This window comes from Callionymus lyra, chromosome 8 (assembly GCF_982586985.1).
Source record: "Callionymus lyra chromosome 8, fCalLyr1.hap1.1, whole genome shotgun sequence".
In the NCBI taxonomy this organism is placed as follows: domain Eukaryota; kingdom Metazoa; phylum Chordata; class Actinopteri; order Syngnathiformes; family Callionymidae; genus Callionymus; species Callionymus lyra.
Window position 1 is genome coordinate 16,613,945 of NC_141825.1, and position 20,324 is coordinate 16,634,268.

Here is a 20,324-nt window from a genome sequence, read left to right on the forward strand (position 1 = left end):
GCCCTGTATCCTTGTGAAATTGATTACCGAGGCCCAGGGAGCGTGCAGAATATAATAAATAGAGATGACACATACAGCACACATGGACTTGTAGGCTGATGGGTAACACCGCCTCGGCAATTACCTGCTACCCACTTAAAACTGGGGTCACGCAGGGCGGCGTGGCAGTGGAAGGAGTTATGGTTATTTCTTTCTTTCCTCGGTTTGATCTTTGTCAAACCTCTCTCTCTCTCTCTCTCTCTCCCGGCGGACGAACAGAGCTTAAAGTGGGTGAAGTTCGAGTCCCAAAGACGGGGTAACGCGCCGGTGTCACGGAGGAGGACGGAACCCAAACATGCGATCGTAAATAGATTTAATTTTATGATGTAAAAATATACCATGTTTAAGTAGATATTCAATGTGTATTTAATGGATTTAGAATCTACTATTAGAACTTTTGCAGTACTTTATGGAATGAGGTACGAGTTGTGGGTGTGCCTAAAAGAAATTTAACTTCATCAAAATAATCATTATAATGGTTAAATAAAAACAAAAACAAAAAGTTTGTTGGATTGGTATTGAAAAATGGTGCTAAAAAGTGTTGAGTAAAAACAAAAGCTTCCTAAAGCAAACCTTTATTTTCTCTACATTGTGAGATAAGAGTTTCCGTCTGTTGTTTGAGTCGGCCCAGGATTATTAGCATTAGCATCATAAGGTAACTCAGCATTTTACTTAAAGGTGAGCAACATTAGCATTTCAATGCTAGGTGGCTAAAATGACATGAATTTATATATTAATAAGATTTATCGAAGATAAAGATAAGCCTGTTCTATTGTTTACCAATAAAGATTGACACATGACCAGACATAAAAAAAACAATTAAAAATGAATAGTTGTTCCCAATCTTCTGCAGGGTTAGCGGAGGTGGAAAGTGTTAAATTATTATTATTTTAGCAGAATTTTACATCTTATTCACTGTACGGAAGACTCGCCAGGATATGCAAAACTTTATATTTAGTATTAAAATTAGTAAATTAATTTGCCCGTTTTTAATAAAGCACTTTAAACCTTAATATAAAAAAAGGCATACAGTGTTCAAGCAAGAATGTCGTCAGTAGGTCAGACCTGATTTGACCCTCCATTTAAGATAAATGTTCTATGACCTTTGTGTTATCTCTGGGTCAAAGCGACCCGGTGACCCGAAAACAAAGGTGTTTGTAGTATCCATTGTTTTACCTCCAGAAACAACAACAAGGTTTAATAAAACCCAATAATTTCTCTGCTACTTTCCACTTAAACCTGTACAATACAACGGTGAAGAAGGAATCCACAGACATTCCTGAATCAGAGTGAAGATATGCATGTTGGCATTAACTCAATTTAATCTCAAATGTTCAAGGAAACACCCCGCAGGGAAAACATTAAGTGATTGTGTGTTTTCTTATTGGTAGATTCTGTGTAGAATTTGTGGATAAAACGTGATAAGTTCAATGTCAGAAATCTATCTAATATATTAGTTCATCTTCAATACATGAAATGTTTTTTCTAGCTTTTATTAGTAAAAAAAACACTTGAAGTGAAGGACGGCGCTGCTGTCAGCCAGCTTTCCTTTCCTCTCCACTGAACAAAAAAAAGTCCCTGGTGTCGCTCTGTAGCAACATTTCTGGTGAAAGTATTGCACATTAATTGCTCATTTTAATTAATCTTAGCTCGACACCGTCTTCGCCGTGATTGACATCAACATCATTAGCCGAGATGAACCATCATCAAGTCAGCCAAGTCATAATCATCACTGTAATGACTTCATGACGATATCATCCCATAACATTTGCAGTTGAGACATTTCCCTAATCTGTTTAATCTGCATGCCCTTTATTATTCCAGCCGCCAACTCACAGGGATACCCAAGTTTACGATGACATCGCCGACAATTCGGTCAGACATGAACACGATACGGATATTTTTATTGTCGTCCAGACAATGACTTCGCTGTGGCAACGGTATCGGATGAAAGTGTTAAAAAACAGGTGTTGCTACTGGTTGTCTTTAGCATCATTAACTCAGATTACTATAATCTGTCCCATTTTAAATTATTTTAATCCCTCAAAAATAGCTTTTTGAAAGCTTCAATTAATTATAAATGTTTTAATTCCGTTACATATTTCTATTAAGAAGTAAAGTGATTGATAAAACCTAAATACATCCCTTTATAACTCATTGAGATAAATACAGTTTTAGTTATATTTTTGTGGGATTTTAATGGTGAATCTTATGTAGAAAATAAAGAAGCTGTTCTTTCAAGATCCTTCTTAAAGACTTGACAGTGAAGCTCCCTTAGTTTGGAGTTTAATGTGCTTTAAGTTATTTATTTAAATCATAATTAGTGCTTTATAAAATTGCATCTAATTGTTTTCATCTTTAAGTGTGTAAAATGTGTTTTATTTTGCCGTTTTCTTTGGCTACAATGGACATTATATGTTATATATTATATGATTATATATATATTATATATTTTGATATATTAACTTGCAGCACTTAACATTTATTTATTTTCATTTTGATAATTTAACAGTCAAAAGAACACATGAATATTCACCCATGTTTAAAAGTAAAGTTTGCAGGCAACACATGGGACTACTTTAGTCTCAAATATAGCAGTACATTTACATTATAAATAAACTTTATAAAGACCATTTTTTTTCTTGAATATCAACCAGGTGATCTGCCACAATCATGAATTTAAAGGTTAGAAAAAAATGGCAGATTTTAGGTGATAATTAATCCTTGTGTTACCTATGGGTCAAAGTGACCCAAAGGCCTCAACATCCGCAACTGCTTATGTATTTCTGGAAGCCAGGGAAAAAATAAGGGATACCAAAACACATGGGGTCACCTTGACCCTGAGATAACAAACATGTTAAGAAAGAGATTAATTAGATCAATTAATTACACATCATAATTAATCTGTGAATTATTATTTTTTGTACCGTCTTAGCTTGACATGCTAAATGGTCAGCTCTCAAACAGCTGTATTAACACACAGGTTATGTGGACTGTGGAAGTAAAGCTGGTGTTTTGTGCACGAGATACAACCTTCATGCTGCTTGACAAAACTTCAAGTGAACCTTCAGCTTTCCAATTTCCCAAAGTTTGAAGATTGACTTTGGCAACAAAAGATAGATTTTTACCATTTATTTTCATAAAGTTTGGCAGTTTTGGCCTTCAAAACTGAAACTTTTTTTTCCCCAAAACACACTACATTTCCCAACTCAACAACTGTGTGAACTTTGATTTAACCCATAAACCATTTGTGATTTGCTAACCAAACGGTTTCGCTGACTTGATGTCGAAAACATGGCAACAGATTGTTTCCTTGGACGGTACCGAGAAATTAGAGGTAAAAAAAAAAAATGTCGGAATGGACGAGTCAATAAAGTGTTTTTTCTTCTCTTATTTTCAAGTGAGACGTTTAGTTCCAAGTCAGCCGGTTCCAGCGGTTCACTCGTTCGGGGGGCGACCGCGAAACGTTTGGTGCTCGCCATTTCAATGAAGAAATCTGAATGGCTGTAAGCTGCCAGGCAAACCTTTATATCTATTTGTTCCACTTGTCTGGCTCTCAATGAGTTTAATCAGCTGAGAAGAAGCCGTGAGGGGGGTGTTGCCTTACCCGCCCATACATTAGTGGGCCCCCCTTCTAGACCGCACACTCAAATACACACAACCCCTTCAGCCCCCCTATTCTCTGTGCATCGATGTGAGAGTTGAGGGTCTCCCTCTCCCCTGTTGCCTCGCGGATTATCAAGTACACTTCAATTACTGCCGATCGATACACTCCTGGCTGCAAAAGGGAGTGTGAGGGAAATTAGACAGACTTTGGGTATGGCCGTGACTACAAAGCAATGGATTAACACTGATATGCATCTCTTCATTTACATCAGGAATGGGCCCATTCTCCATCAGCGCACTGCACTCTCCTCCGAGCGGACGCACATTCACGTAGGCTTTTGAGGGGACTTTTTGAAAGATTGCTTCTTTAAGTGGTGGGCAAGGTGAGGGCAAAGCCGTCATAGACTGCGGGAGGATTAAAACTGGCCGAGGGAAGAGCCACTGTAACTAGGCTTTTAAAAGTGAGTCCAGGGGAAGAAGAAGAAAAAAAGAAAAAGAAGAGCGGTGGTGTCATCGCGATAACATCCCCGAGTCTTTGTGCGACCCGCCTTGTATGTACATGTGTGTGTTGTGCCCCCAAAACCGGGGTCCGGACTCATTAAACGACCAAAAAGACTAGGCTAATCCAGGAGCGTTGAGATTTATCGTCCGCTCGGGTTCAAATATTTCGCTGGAAAAAAAAAAAAAAAGCGAAGAAGGGGAGACATTTCCAGTCGCAGTGTGTCAGCAGATAATACAATGGGCCGCTTTGGTTTCGGAAATAATGCTCATCCCGCTTCGGCCCGGGAGGAAAGGGAAATGAAAGCAGGACTGTGGAAGAGGATAAAAAAGAAGTAAAAGTGTAGGAAGAGATAAGCAGTGGCTGTATCCCCCCGAGGCGGGCTGTGGAGGTCTCTCAAGCACAGCCCCTGCCTCTGAACCCCCTCCAGGTCATGTGCCCTCGCTCTCCCACCCTTCCTCTCTACAGAGGCAGTAAAAACACTGCAACACCTGCGTTCTTCCTCTGTTCTGAGCGAGCTCCTGCACCTCCAACCATATTCTTCCTCTCTGCTCCAGCAGAGTCTCTCAGAAAACAAAAGGGGGAGTATATAAGAGGATGGAACTGAAACACATTATTTTTAAGAACCGGTTTTATCTCGACGTAGCGTTTCAAGCTAAATTCTTCTTCATCTTAACTTAGCGTAGCTCAGAGCATTTTTCACAGGCGTTAGAAATACTCAAGTAAAAATTGTTTGTGGAGGATTTAAAGGTCGTTCTGCAAAGCCGTGTCCACTCTCTTTTATTGTGTTTAAGGCATCACATTATGTAAGGCATTTATGACCTGCCAAAATATTTACTAAACTCTGGTGTTAATCCCTTTGAATATAATGTTTATGTTTTTCACTGTGACCCAAGGGTATTTCTTATTTTTATATTTTTCACACATCCCTTTATCTCATCTTTACCATCCTGTAACGGACGATAAACCCTCCTTTTAAGACAAAATATAGAGAATTAAAAACAGAGTTCTTATCTTAATATTAAAACTGCAGCGATATGGTTAGATTCAGGTTGGACCCTATCTAATGTTTTTTTTTTAAAGGTCAAATAGTACTTATTTTTTAGGAAGTTAAGGGTTTAGTGGCAGGTGCTGTCAGAAATTGCACTTGTTCTCGACCATTAGCCAGAAATTGTAAGCAGTTGGGAGTTGACGCTTGTGGGCAGCCTTATAGATGAAGAAAAAATGTGCTTTTATATTAGTTTTACAATAAGATTTGTAAATAAATACAGTGCAGGCCAAAAAGTTTGTACAAACCTTTTCATTCAGTTTTTCTTTATTTAACTATTCAGATTGTAGATTCTCACTGAATGCATCCAAATGATGAATGAATACATGTGGAATTATGCACTCAACAGGTAAATTAAAATAACTGAAAACATGTCTTATAGTCAAAGTAGCCACATTTTTTATGTTTACTACTTCTATCGTTTTCTTGATGACATGTTTTTTTACTTCACAGGTGTGTCTTGTGGACTTTCTTGACTTTTTAATGGAGTTGTGTCCATCAGTTGTGTTGTGATCGATACACAGCCCAGAGACGTATTGTTATAATTCGTATTATAACAAGAACCAATTGGCTAAATTAAAGGTAAACGAGTGACCATCATAACTTTACGAAGCAAAGGTTAGCCAGAGCGGCAAAAACTTTGAAACGAGCCTCTTAGGTGTGTCCAAACTTGTAGTCTTAGGTGTGTCCAAACTTGTAGTCTAGATCAGGGGTAGGGAACCTGGTCCAGAAAAAGCCGCAGTGGGTGCAGGTTTTCGTTCCAACCATTCAAGAGGACACATTTTATCCAATCAGGTGTCTTAGGAGTGCAATCAGTTGATTGTCAGTCTGGTGTTGCTTGTTCAGCTGAAACCTCATTGGTCAAACTGTACATGCTTGATCGGTTGGAACAAAAACCTGCACCCACTGCGGCTCTTTCTGGACCAGGTTCCCTACCCCTGGTCTAGATGATGAGAAAAAATGGTTTTAAATTCCGCTTTACAATAAAAAGATTGTGAATGAATATACCTGAGGTCAAGAACATGTCCATGTGGAACGCCTCACCTAAAGCTCTTTACATCACAACTTAAATAAGAACCTTTTTGAGTCTTTGAGTCAGAAAAAAATAATAAACCTAAAGACAGTTAAATAGTTAGTATAGTCAAAGCTAAGTCAGGGGTCACCACAAGTGACCCAAAGGTCTACTACAAATTTGATTTCCTTTTGGTAAGAGCAACGTTTGCTTTCCAATGTGTTATTTATGCTCAATGAAATACACTTTTTTGTTTTAACAATAAACAGAACCATTAAGTAATACATTATATGGGGATTCATTTAAACAATGCATTAATGGAACAGGCTACTTTTATGTGACCCTTACTCTATATTATCTAAAATGTGTTGCACAAGTCTGTACTTTCACTTTGGCTGACATTCCAACTCATTCCAAGCCAACTGGTGCCAAACAGTCATTTCATCACAGCAGCACTGATATAATTAGCAGATTAATAACTCTTCAACAATTTACGTTACAGTGTCGTCATTTTAAAATGTGAGTCATTAGAAGAACTTTGACCTCTGGTTAGTGCTCTTGCATCGCAGTATACTTGCCCAAAAAGTGACATGGGACATGATGCATGGCCTGTTCCATTTGGAAATTGTGTTGCCGCCATGTTGACAGGAAAATATGACGCTGAAAACAACGGACGACCTGATTAGCCTCCGTAATATGATGCTACCATCTGACACACTTCCGTGACGAATTGAGTCATTAAAGTAAAATTGTCCCATTATCTTATTGAGGTTGCAGTCGTTGTGTGTGATCAATGCCTTTGTTGTCGGTGGCGACGCACGACACTAGAGTTTTTTGGGTCACTGAATACGAAAAGTGACTAATAGGGTTCCAAAACAACTTCCTGTCAACTTCCTGCTCAGTGAAAACGCAACCATCTCTCAAAATGAAATTAAACATGAAAAGTATTGTTTTAACGAGAGTTACATTTAACACAACTTGACACTAGGTAAGTAAAAATCTTAAGTAATAACTCAACGGCGCCGCAGAATTTCTGCCTTGGTGCTTAGTTCTGTTTGTCTGTAATTTTTTGATCTTATTTCATTCTTTTATTCTGTACTGGCACCACTGAAAATATATGTTTTGTTAACAAAACTGGCAATAACAGTTTCTTCTGATACAGTTTATAACCATAATATATAACCACGATTAGCTTCAAATAACAATATCTAGAAGCTCTTAAAGGGGTCACAACATTACAGGAGAAGAGTAAGAAGGGGCGTCAAAGTTGTGGACTTTACTTAATTTCGGATACAAGTCTTCAAAATGAGTTAACATCGCATTGCGTCTTGTTCGATGTATCTCGTGCCGTCTTAGTTTCTTGGGCATTACCCGGATACCTCACTACTCTATAGGTCAGCAGTTTCCATCACATTTTAAGGAATATATAACCATCTGGATCCAGAAATATTTCGAAGGATTCATCACTTTCAGTAAAAAAAAATCTGCATCATAAGCTTCAAAGACAATACTTTGCTGCTACTGGCCCACCATCGTAACTTGCTATCACATTAAGCTCAAAGTTGATATTACAAGTACTATAAAATGATAATTATAATGAGTTTCCTCCTCTATAATTATCATTTTTGATAGATGAGAATGAGAATCATAAGCTAGCAAACATCATAAGCTAGCAAACAATATAGTTAAAGCAAGAAAATAAGGATATCAAAGAACAAAAGGGAGGTAAAGGTTACCAACATAGGAGAGTTATACATCCGACACCACGGACTGGAACTGGGAGGCTTATGTGGCCTGCAGCTGGGCTTGATTGCTTATAGATTCCAATGTGCTGTATGAAAAATATAGGAAATACAAGAAAATAAAAGCATGAAGCAGTGACTATACTTTTGTAAGAAAATCAATTTCAGCATCCTTTAAACATGCTTTAGTTACAGGATGTGTTTTAAAACAAACCATAAAGTTAATTTATTTTTCTGTTAGTTCACTTTCAGCCCATGTGTCTTCTGAAAATGTAAGAACTTGAATTAGTTCCGTCTTGATTTAAATTAAAATGGATAAAGCTCAAGATTTGTAAAAATTGAATTAAACTTTTTTTGAATGCATAAATGCACTCATTAGTTTTGTAAGTTAATCTGAATCCATGTTGATTTGAGTTCCATCAGTTATGTAATTGATTTTGCAGAATCTCTGCGTTCTAAAAATAAACCTCGAACCCGAAGGACTCGTGTTACACCCTTCAGGACAAAGTGGGAGTTCAGTTTGCGCCTTAAAATGGCCTCCTTCTCCAAATAAAGATGCTTCTCTCTCGAAAGCTCCAGCGTCGGCTCGGTCCCCCTCCTCTCTTCTCCTCCCTCTCCAATCCGGTCTGCCAGCTCCCACGGTTCGTCTTTGGAAGTGATCCGTCCCTGAGCGTTGAGCAGAGCCACTTCATGTTCACATCGGCCCCAGAGGCATTCCTGCCGGCCCACTACTCTTGCTTTCTTTTGTCAGCCAAATGGATACCAATTAAATCAACTGTTCTCCAATTAGAATTTGGAAGAATCCATCTTGTTCAGTGTTCTAAATCCCACTGCTTGACTTCTTTCTCTCATGTAACTCCTTTCCTGGAATCAGTTACAGAGAAAATGAGAGTCGTTATTTCCTGCAATCGGATACTCCTGGGTTCCTTTGTTTTTTTTAACTGTTTGTTCGAAATGTTAATAGTGCATTTAGTCAAATGTTTATGTGCTGTCATTAAGGTGCAGCCAATTCCACAAATAATTCAAACAATGTTTAAAAACAGCAAAGGTACGCTGGAAAAGCTCGGTGACAAAAAGAAAGTTTACCTTTTTCAAAATCTTAGATCGTAAACAAATACATAAATACATATAAAGCAACCGGTTAGAAAACAACTTTATATTTAGACACCCTTATTTACAATATATATACTGTATATAAACCTATAATCTATATTAATCATTGACAATTAATGTAAAGTATATGTTGATTTTCAGGCTGTAAGATTATTATTATTCATAATATAATAAACATAATTATCATAATAATCATAATTGTATGTAAACAAATAACCACCTTTTTGGTGGTTTTGCACTGAAAATGGCAATAAAAATAATTCTGATTCTGAAAATATAAATACCTTAATTTATGCCTATTTTTACTAAATAAAATGGTTTATGAATTTGGAGGATGGAAAGTTTTAGCATCATTATTTTATCATTTATGAACTTTTATTATCACTTACTTAAACACTGTTTATTAAATGTCTATGAGCAGTTTATTAGACAGTTAAAACTTCCTATTATATAGTTCCCATTAACAAACAAGTCATTCCAAACAACATCATAATTACTGGTTATTAACAGTAAGTAAGTAAAGGTATTCCTTCTATTAATGTTTGCTATGAGTTCCCTACGTATAAATTCTAACCTTTGGCTATTTGTCAATAAAGTTTTTGATAATGTGTTGTCTTGTTGTATCTATAAAAAAAAAGAAATAAAATAAGGAACTAGCTCAAACAGGATTAAGAAAAAAACATTTTACCACATCATTTAGACATTTTATTTTCATTAGGAAGAACATTTTTAAAATCGAGATCATATTTATGAGGGTTCCACTGTCAACTCAAATCAAGTTACAGTGAATGTTTCCGGTCGCACCAGACCACATGACCAAAACAACCGTGTTTGAGTATATGTGTGGGAATGTTTCAGGCAGGATTTGTGCCAGGTACTTGCCTTTGCGATGCTGATCCAGCTTGACCTGAACATGAACAAGATAGACTCTTGATGAACAAAAGTGACTCTTGAAGTCTCACAGCTGTAGGAGATCATGTGATTATTCAATAACAGATGATAAGATCAGCTAAACACCTGAATTCAATGCTATCTCTGTCCAATTTTCATCATGATTAATACGAAATGTAAATTTCATCCGAGACTTTTGACTCAATCCAACAATCATTCCACTTACCTGATATCGACGACTATTAAAAAACAACCTTGATATTCCTACAACAACACAGATCATATATAAGCACTTACAAATTCAACGTACTAGTCGGTGGCAGTAAAAAAGCTCTTAGTCGTGCCAAACGGAGTTTAAAAAAAAAAAAAAACCTCCTGTAACAACACATTGAAGCAGGGAACGGCCAGCGTTGACTATTCCCACCGCTTCCCCTGCGTTGTAGCAGTTCAATTAAAATGCAGAATGTGGTAATTTTCTGAAAGCTGCAATAAAAACACAGCTTTAGGCCCAGAGAAAGGACGATTAAGGGGAATGTACTCATGCACGGCCCTCACAAGAAGGCCAATATTTGATTAATACAAGGAGGGGCAGATTTTAATCTGCAGACATGGACAGCAAATGGTTTGGACTTGAGCCATGTCATTATTGCCTAATAGTCTTGTTCAGAAAGTATGTCCCATTGTGTTTCATAGAAGCAGGCAACACCCCCTCCTGCCACTCGAAATCACATCCAGCTAAACAAACCAGCCGGCTGGCTTCCTGTGGAGCAAGGATTCAAAAATCCCAGGCAATAGAGGAGACCTCTGCAGCCTTCAAGCTCCGACATGTGGACCCCTCTCTCGCCCCCCGTGCCCGCCGACGCCGCCATACAGTTGTATTTACCTCAGAGTAAGTAAGACTGAGCTAAATACCTCCATCAGCCGGCGTTGTTTACATCAGTTGTTGAGAATAAAAGTTTAGTAATCAGGCCCCTGCGGCGACACACTCAGGGAGCATCAAGGCGAATGTAAAGACAATTAAGATGCTTGCAACGAGGCAAACGACATCTCCCTGATTTGCTTTTGATTTATCAACACTTAATTGATCCCGAGATGCCCGAGGAGACGCCGGTGACAATAATGCAACATCATAAAAATCCCTGATAAAAATGTTGACACAGCTTCAGTAACGTCTTGAGCTAATCCTCGCATGAGAATGGCTGGTATGTAAATAGTGGGAGCCGCGGACACTTCTGGTTTTTAGATGTTTGACGGCCCCCTACTTTTACTTTGTTATGCTTATCTGACCTCAGAATGGAGGCGCATTGTGTCCGAACAATAGAAGCCATTTCATGTCCATCAATGAACAAAGATGGTAACTGACATCAGGCGGCAACGGTGGACTCTGTCAGGACAGATGATCTATCTATCCAAAATATATACAAGTGGGAAAATACTTGTTAAAACAAGTGTAGAGATGTTGAAGGTAATGAATTTATAGAATGACGTAACTACAAGAAGACAACAAACCAGTGGTCGATGACTCCAAATATAAACAATAAAAAGACTTAAATAAATGTTAATAAGTTAAATATTGGTTTATAAATGAAATTATACACTTTTTACCCTCAACATTTTCTAATTGACAATACATGATTTTATATTTAAATGTGTTTTAATAGCAATAGTTTTTAAAAGGTGACTTTTTTTTTTTTAAGAATACATGATGTCTGTCTTTGAATAGGGTTCCTATAGCTGTTGCCTTTATATCTTATTCCATAAACCTGTACCCTTAAAAACATTTTATTTAAACTGACAATTCTTTCAGATCATTTCCTTATATCATCTTCAATAAAAAACCCTGACGCTCTGGCCCCTGGTTCTGGTAGGTTAGGTGCCCGAGTTCTTGTCCAACCTAAAGCTTTAGCGTAACACTCGTCACAGCACCAGACTATGGTATTAGATACTTGCACTTCTTACCCAGTTTTTCACTCCACAACTTCTCCAGTTTTCTTTTGATCAAGCGAGAATTGCAACGATAAACCAGGACATGGTTATTTGACTGGGCTGTTGTTGTGTTGTGTGTTTTTTCACGCTCTTAGCATGACTGTATTGACTGAAGTGAAAATATCTTTCATCCTGGAGATCATATCACGGGATATGTCGTATTGTTTGTTTCGGCATTAAAAAAGTTTTTGCACAAACTGTTTTAAATTGAAAATGAACACTATCAAATTGTCTCACTTCCTGTCCGAACAATCATCTTTGCTCTGTATAGACAGATTTCAAAGTGTCAGTGACAAAAGTACACGATTGAGTATTTCTACTGAGCGTCGCACAACTTAGCTTCCGGGAAATATAGACTTTGAATGGCTTTTTATTTTGAAACACACTTATTCACCTTGGTAAAAGTTGAAATTGATTCACGCTGTGGTGCTTTACTGATGGTATACTTTTGGTGAAACCATGGATTGCAACGGTCTTTACCACCAGAGTTCACAAACAGATGTTTGGAAAGCTAGCAGTCCAATAGGCTTCTGGTTTTGAGATCACTTTTCTCTAGGGAATACAGCCACCAATTTTAACAATATGCTTTCTCATTAGTTTTGTAGTTTCAAACTGTACAAAGAATCTTAGTTAATCACCCCAAATCCATGGTTCAGCATTACACAAAATTCTCTACCCCAATGCAACACACGCATTTGTGGTAAATCTGCCTCTTTGAAGGGCTACAAAAAAATTCCAAAAATAGCCAAACATCAACATGAAAGCAGCAATTGATCCTCAAGGATCCTTTCAAAGAACCGTATTGATTAATCACATTTATCTCTTCATAGCAGCGACGTTAGCGAGTGAAATAAAAACCATTGCTGCTCTGTTCCTCCAGGCTTCAACCCTGAACTCCAGAGTTGAACCTCCAATTCCCTGTAGTCAGGAAACCATTTGAGTGCGGTCCTAATGAACATCCAAATACAGCACTTGTTATTCCAGCTGCCGTTACAGTCAAGTTGCTGAGTACATAAACAAGAGCGGGGACATGACTTTCATTGTTCAAAGTAGCTTGATTTATAACACACAATGCACACTTACTATGCATCATTTGATGCACATGGAGAGAGTGTGTGTAGCCAGGTTTTTTAATCTCCCCTGCTCGGAAAGTAAATAAGGGACAATCCATTTCCCCGCAAACTGACCAATTCCGAGCAAAAAAGAAAAACAATTAAAAGTCCCTTCCCTTTTCCCATCCAGGCTATTCCCACACATTTTTTTGGCAGAGCTCTGCTGATGATCTCCAGAGGCTTTGCTTCTCGAGGAACTTGTCAGGAAAAGATCTACATTTCCCAGGGATGAGTGTGGGTGAAAGTGAGAAGGAAACTGCGAGACGGAGCCAAAGTTTGACCGCGGGCCAAAAAGTGAGAATTAAAAGTGAAAAGAAGAGTTCATGTATTGACAAGGAGGGTTAAGAATCTGAGGACCGGGCTCAGAGCAGGGGGGGGGGGGATTTGCTATATCCACAAAGAAAGGAATGAAAAGGACGACGTGAATGGAGACGGCATCTATCTGTCAGCGGCGATGAGCCGGCTCCAGTTAAAAAGACGCGATGGCATTAAGGAACTCGGGGAGAAATGTAGATCCTTTAATATGACTTTTGTTCTTCAGCCTGTGACCTACAGAACACAAGTGCATTGCTAATCAGTTTAACCCTGCGATGGCATTTCAACTCTGCACCCTCGCATGACGAGCGGCTGACAGAAGTGCCAGGCCCACTCCAGAGCCGGCGTGGCCCCGGAGTCCCCGGGCCGGGGCAAAAGCCTCGACCTCGGCGGCATACTGACCCGGCGGAGGGGACGGCTCCCCTGGCATTTTGACATCAGGTTTCACAGACAATGGAAACCTTTCCAGCGAGTCCTCAACCTGCCACTATTATGATATTATCCGTATTCAAATGAGGGTTCGTTCCTTTTGTTTTTTGATTTGTCTCCGGTGACATTTCGGTGATGGGTTGGGTCACTTGCATGAGTAGTGGGTCAGGAGCTGACAAAAATGTCAAAACTGTTTTCTCTGGGCTTAACAAACACCGAGCCACACACACACACACACACACACACACACCAGGAGCGTCTGCGTGATTGATAGAAACGAGCGGATGTCGAGCGATCACAGAAATATGGAATTCATTTAACATCCTTGATAAAAACTAAAGGCAGTGAACGCATCAGCCTTCTGAGGGGGTTACTATCACGACACGTTTATCTCCGCTTCAACATACAAAACAAAACAGGAAGTTACACCCGGTGAGACAACAAGCAACAGAGAGGCCCCGGCTCAGCGTATTACACAACATATTTGGCTTTTTCCTGTTTTTCCATTCATAAAAGAGATTGTTCCTCCTTTTAATCTTTATTTTTATCTCTCATTTGAGTCGACCTTATTGAAGACAGTCAAACTACTGAAGTAAAACCACATTCATTTTAATGTTCATAATGTTATCTATACTTCATTAAACACGTTACATCTGAAAATCGCAATATTTCTATAAGAATGTAATACTACTGATAAATAAATTACTTATTTATTGACTTTCTTGTTCATTGTTATACTACAACAAAACGATATCAATATATTATTTATCCATATCTTTTTAAAGACATGGATAAAAAGCCAAGATGGATTTATATAAAGATTATATAAAAAAGATTGAGATTTATATAAAAAGTAGCCAGTATTTATGTTATTTCTTTTCTTTATTACTTATATTTTGGCCAATTATTTACAGTGTTAGAAAATCCTTAACAATTCTGTTTGTTTGAAATATTATATTTCTTCAAATAATAAAAGTTTTTTTTTGTTGGAGTGTTTTGTTGAGTTTCTCCTGGATTATGATAAATAAATTGAAAATTATTAAATGTTTTTTAATAAATACAACAAATGATGAAATACATCTATTTTTTCTTCTCCGAATACAATCTTTTCTCGAATTAACTCAAAATTATTAACATCTCTGTCATGTGATTTGAGGATACATCTATATCTGGGCATTACTTTTGAACAAACTTTATAGTTTTTTTTATTATTATTATTAATTTTTAATTGAAACAAGTGTTGATTTGCAGTGTGATGACAAAATAAATTCTATTTTTTTCTCGCATTTCTTAAAAAGGAAATATATAGATGGTGTGAACTGTAGCGTCATTTAAAAAATCCAACAGGTTCAATATTCAGCTTCAGTTACACACTAGTTTCGAACAATAGACCTGCGTCTTGTTCCTCGGGCTCCGGGCGAGCGCCGAGGGGAGAGGGCGTCAGTTTGTCTTTATTAAGCTACAAGCAAGTTTAATCAATGTTGTGGAAACTGTACAGTTTCTTCTCTCTAATGTGCCATTAGGAGCCATTCAGAGTGACTGAACAGTTGTCACAGAAAGTAGAGAAACACTGGCTAATCAATGCTAGTTAAGAAGCGTAATTTATCACCGTGCCACCGCTGAGTGTCTGCAAAATGAACCTGCTGGCTGGATGGAGGGAGTTGGAGGGGGGAAGCTCAGGTGATCGGCTGGTGGCAACAGAGGTCAGGGCCCAATTACTCTTCATCTACTCCTCCTCATCACCACTGGCAGAAGCACAGTTCAATTGCTGCATTATCTAAGCATATCGATGCAGCAGAATTAAAAGTCATTGATTTTTTTTTAACCTCTTTTTGTAGGAAAGATTTGTAACCAAAGGTATGTGGAACTAAAGAACACATTACAGACAATGTACGGAATGTGTTCATTATTAAATACAGTGACAGAATAAGATGATAATCTTCTTTGTTTCTATTTCTTTTCTGACCAACATCTATTTCTATGACTAAAGATCCTTTGTTTTATCCTGAAATGCCCAATGTGTGATGTTGTCTTATTTGTTGTAGTAACTATTTACATTAAGATAATGTATTTTTGTTGTGTTTTTGTTGTTATTACCTGCTAAAATAAGACAAGCACACAAACATATCATCATTTTAGAATCAGAATCACCAGTGTTTTAAACACAAAATAGGATTTTTTTTGTGCGGTGTCAGTAGAGAATAAAATAATGACATAAGATAACACACAAAATAAGGAATAGAAAAACAGAACCAAGCATCAATGGAACAGTAGTGGTAGAAGTATGTTCTTTGTTCCTGATTTGAAATGTATAATCTTTTGTGTTATTTTGAATAGACATTTTTTTCTGGCTCATGTTTGATACTATTTTTAACCACCAAGATAATAAGAATAAGAATAAGAATAAGAATAAGAATAAGAATCAGAATAAGAATAAGAATAAGAATAAGAATAAGAATAAGAATAAGAATAAGAATAAAAATTAGGCCCCATTAGAAAATAAACGTCAATGGATGTGTTAAATAAACATTATACAGAAGCCCATTTGTCCACTATTGGGTATCACAACTACTACATGAACAAAGTACACAGAATAAACCTCGTTAATAGGGAACAAGTTGCTTGATAAAAAGAACACAAATTGTTGAACACTACATCGTATTTGTGTTGGCAAACATCATCAAAACAATTTAAATAAAGATCCAGTGATTCCTGAGCACATTTGGCCGTAATCCATTTCACAGTCTGAACCTCTCTTGGACGAGAATCCAACGCGTATATATATATATATATATATATATATATATATATATATATATATATATATATATATAAAATCCCTGGAATAGAGAATCCATCACGGTGTGCATGAGTGGCCTGAGTGACCACAGCCTTTGAAAGTAGTAAAAATGAAAAAAAGAGAAAAATTTCAATTTCAACAGCATTATTATTTTCATTAATCATACGTCCCCACCATCAACCGATTCTTATGCCTTAGTGAGGGATCTATTATACGCTCCATTTAGCCTCAGCCATATTAGCTCATATGTTTTCCTGGCTGACCAAATACGACTTAAGAGATAAAACAATTTACTGTTCATTATGAGCCATGTCACAGGAATCGATCTATTAACCTGCGTTAACAGGGATAGCTGCAGGAATCTTACCGGCAACAGCGGAAAGGAAAGACAATGGATATTTATGTTTTGTGTGTCCAGAGTCATAAAACGAGCGGGCGTTTAATTTGCCCGCTCCAACCCAGTGGACGGCTTTATTTTTCCATCGGCCAGGCGCCCTCCTCGCCTTTAAGCAGCCCCTGACCTGTGAAAGATTCTAACAAATTAGCTTCTATTGTGAAGCCAAAGGTGCCATCAATGAGGAGATGCTCCGCTGCGCCTCAAGTATGATGGCGAAGGCAAGCAACAGAGCAGGGCACCTCGACATGATTGAATTAACCCTTTGTAGGGAATGTGATGATAAGGATTGTGGTGTGAGGCGGGATCAAGGCCTCTATTGTTGGACTGGAAGCAGGTGCCACTTCCAAGACATCGCTCCGTTCACAGTCATTAATGGAAAGCAGCATTCAGTGATGAATCAACTTTTCTTCTGTATTAAAGCAACGATAAATGTGTATTTTAGCCAATTTTTCAATGTTTTCTCACCGACACAGGACCGTTCAAATTCCACAAACTTGCGATGGTCAAGAATTTTTAGATCTTATAATTTACTGTCAATCCTATAGGATCCTCTAGCAGACATGTCTAATCAAGTATACAACTGTTACTATAATGACATTAGGTAAGTAAGTCATTCGTTTTTTTAAAGTGCCTTTCACAGACCAGGGTCACAAGGTGCCTAAACAACAAAACAATACACAGTTAAATTACTAACTTTAAAAGGCGACAAGTTGACATAGAGACACAGCAGCCCCAATATAATAATGAAAAAGCCTGCAAGAATAAGAATGTCTTAAGATGTTTCTTGAAGTAGTCAGTAGACTCCATCAAATGCAAAGAGAGAGGAAGATCGTTCAAAAGCAACAGCCAGGAAGGATTACTCTCCTCTGATCCGAAAGCTTGTGCGTGGAATAATCAGCAGATTCTGCTTCAAATGTGAGTTCTTCTACTAGAGCAGGTCAGAATTCTCGCTGCAGAGTTTTGTATGAACTGCAGGCGAGACAGATCCTTCTTGTTTAGGCACGAAAAAAAAAAGTTACTTTAGTGTAATCGAGATATCTTCCCCGAAGAATTTGGGTTGGTGAATAAATATGTCTTGCTTTACATCACAATATTGTTTTAAATGTTAGATTTCAATTTGAATAGATATAGATACACAATATAAATCAGTGATAATGTAATTGCATAAAGTCATGTGTACAGCATGTGCAAAAGGAAATGTTAAATTGGGCTGAACCAATGAATGCTGATGATAAATAAAGATGACTTGAAACAGTTGCAAATTGTTTAAAGTCTTTAAATAATGTTACAAAATAATAAATCTTGTTAAAGAAGTTAGATGAAAAACGTTTATTGCACATAAGAAGCTTTTAGGTTTGGTATTCATTTTGCACCCCAAATTGCATTGTGGGAGATGCAAGCCATTGCTCCCGAAATAATTATTTTCAACTTAACTTCAGTATGTAACAGTAGATCAGTGTTTTTATAACACAGTGCTGTATAATTTAAAGATTCCAACTAAATATATTCATACATTCTATCTTGTGCTAATCTAAGAGTGATAAGTGCGTTTTTAATTTCAATAAAAACATTTTTAACAAAGTGCTTTGTGTTTAATTACCTAAAGAAAATGTTTCTATTCGCAGTAATTGGAAGATGGGAATATTTATGATCACATCTTTTTAAGTGAAATATTTGTCATTTCTTTCCCGAGGTAAAATAATTTCATATGAGCACATTGACATTATCATATTTTTAATCAAATTTCAGCACCTATGACACTTACCATCATGGAAGAGGACGGCGGTGCTATAAATATATGTTTGGATAGAAAATGAAGTTCATAGGTCAGGAGCATGATATGAAGGCTAACAGGAGCTGAAATCTGCTTATTTGTTTTTTGGGGTCCAGACAGATTTCATTAAGACTGGAAAGGTCAACACGACATGGAGAAGAGAATCAGAATCACCAATGACACCGGCGGTAAGGGTGGTTTACACAGAGCTGTAATTTAATATAATATATCTTGAAGAAAGAAATGTATATGATTAAAATATATATATATATATATATATTTTGTGTTTTAACCCTATGTGGTATTAAACAATCACGGTCGGCAAACATCATTCAGAATCAGAACATAAACCGTCCCTGGATCTCAATGTCTGATGGTTTACCTAAAGAAATAGATGTGGAGCAGGAGCAGGAGGAACGGCAAGAATAAATAAAAATGAGAGGATTCTCTACCTGGTGTTGCCTTCAGGGGACCTGGAAGTGCACGGAGGACAATGGGGTCAAAGGAACTTGATTTGTATCCTCTGTCCTGCGGGAAAAAGAGAATATACCAGTCAAATCCAAGTTACCTGCCCTTTGGCTACCCCCTTTGCTCCTGGACAATAAGCCGGGATAATACTCCGCGAGGACCGCAGAGGTGAAGGGAAGGAAAGGGGAAAACATTAGGAGCAAAGGAGACGGACGACAGAGGAGAGTTCATTGATATAGGAAGTCTTAATAAAAACAAAGGGTTTGGATGAGCCGTCCTTTCGGTCTCCTTGGTGGAAATGATCGAGGCCTTAAAAGGCAATTTTAAGATGATTCAAATGACTAAAATAAATAATACTTTTAATTCTTCTGATCACATGTCTAAAAAACAATAGATCTATCTTAATGCAACAAATGGCTTCAGAAGTAGGATTGGTGTTTTTTATCCTGAGCTTTTTTACTCTTTTTTTTTTTCTTTAAGTTTTCCCATCATGTGTTCGCAAGATCAGAGTTCCTCTTCCTCTTCCCGCCCAGATCACAACCACCCTGCCTTCACTATCTTCTCCACCTTCCTTGATCTTAGTTTTCAACTCAAGATATTTGATATTTCATTTGCATTTATGTACGAAAAAACTCTCCTGGCTTCTAAAAAATATACATGTTTTAAGGCAAAATAACGCATGATCAACACTCAAACAGAAAAGGAACATCAATCTTCAACATGAAATTGACACATAAGCTCCTTTGAAGATTTGGGATATAAAGGTTAATATCTACATCAAGTTTTGTTGACCCTCCACAACTAGGACAACCGTTCATTTCGGTGAAATTGATTGAACTGGATGACACGTTGGTGTCGGCTGATGAAGTGACACATCGTGGTACTTTTGGGAAATCACACGTCGAAATGAGAGGATTAAGAAAAAATATAAAGTCAGTCTGAAAACAACAAGTGTATGACATTATATTTATTCAAACTGTGACTGTACAAGGAATGTGATCACTTATGTACTCATATATTATTACATATTATTATATGCCACACAACTGAAGTGGTACGTTTTTACTGTATTTTATTTAACTGTACGGTTTTA

The 20,324-nt window shown here is 37.4% G+C and overlaps 1 long non-coding RNA gene across 2 annotated transcripts in view; it reads right to left on the reverse strand.

The window, feature by feature from the left end:
* Positions 1 to 20,324, reverse strand: part of LOC148073834 (uncharacterized) — a 202,760-nt gene that overhangs the window by 96,115 nt on the left and 86,321 nt on the right. The window contains exon 1 of one of the 2 annotated variants that reach the window (XR_015712122.1): positions 10,300 to 10,321. The exons of the other annotated variant lie outside the window; for it this stretch is intronic. This is a non-coding gene — a long non-coding RNA (uncharacterized LOC148073834). Of the gene's footprint in view, positions 1 to 10,299; positions 10,322 to 20,324 lie in introns of those variants that run through there. 2 annotated transcript variants of the gene reach the window in all.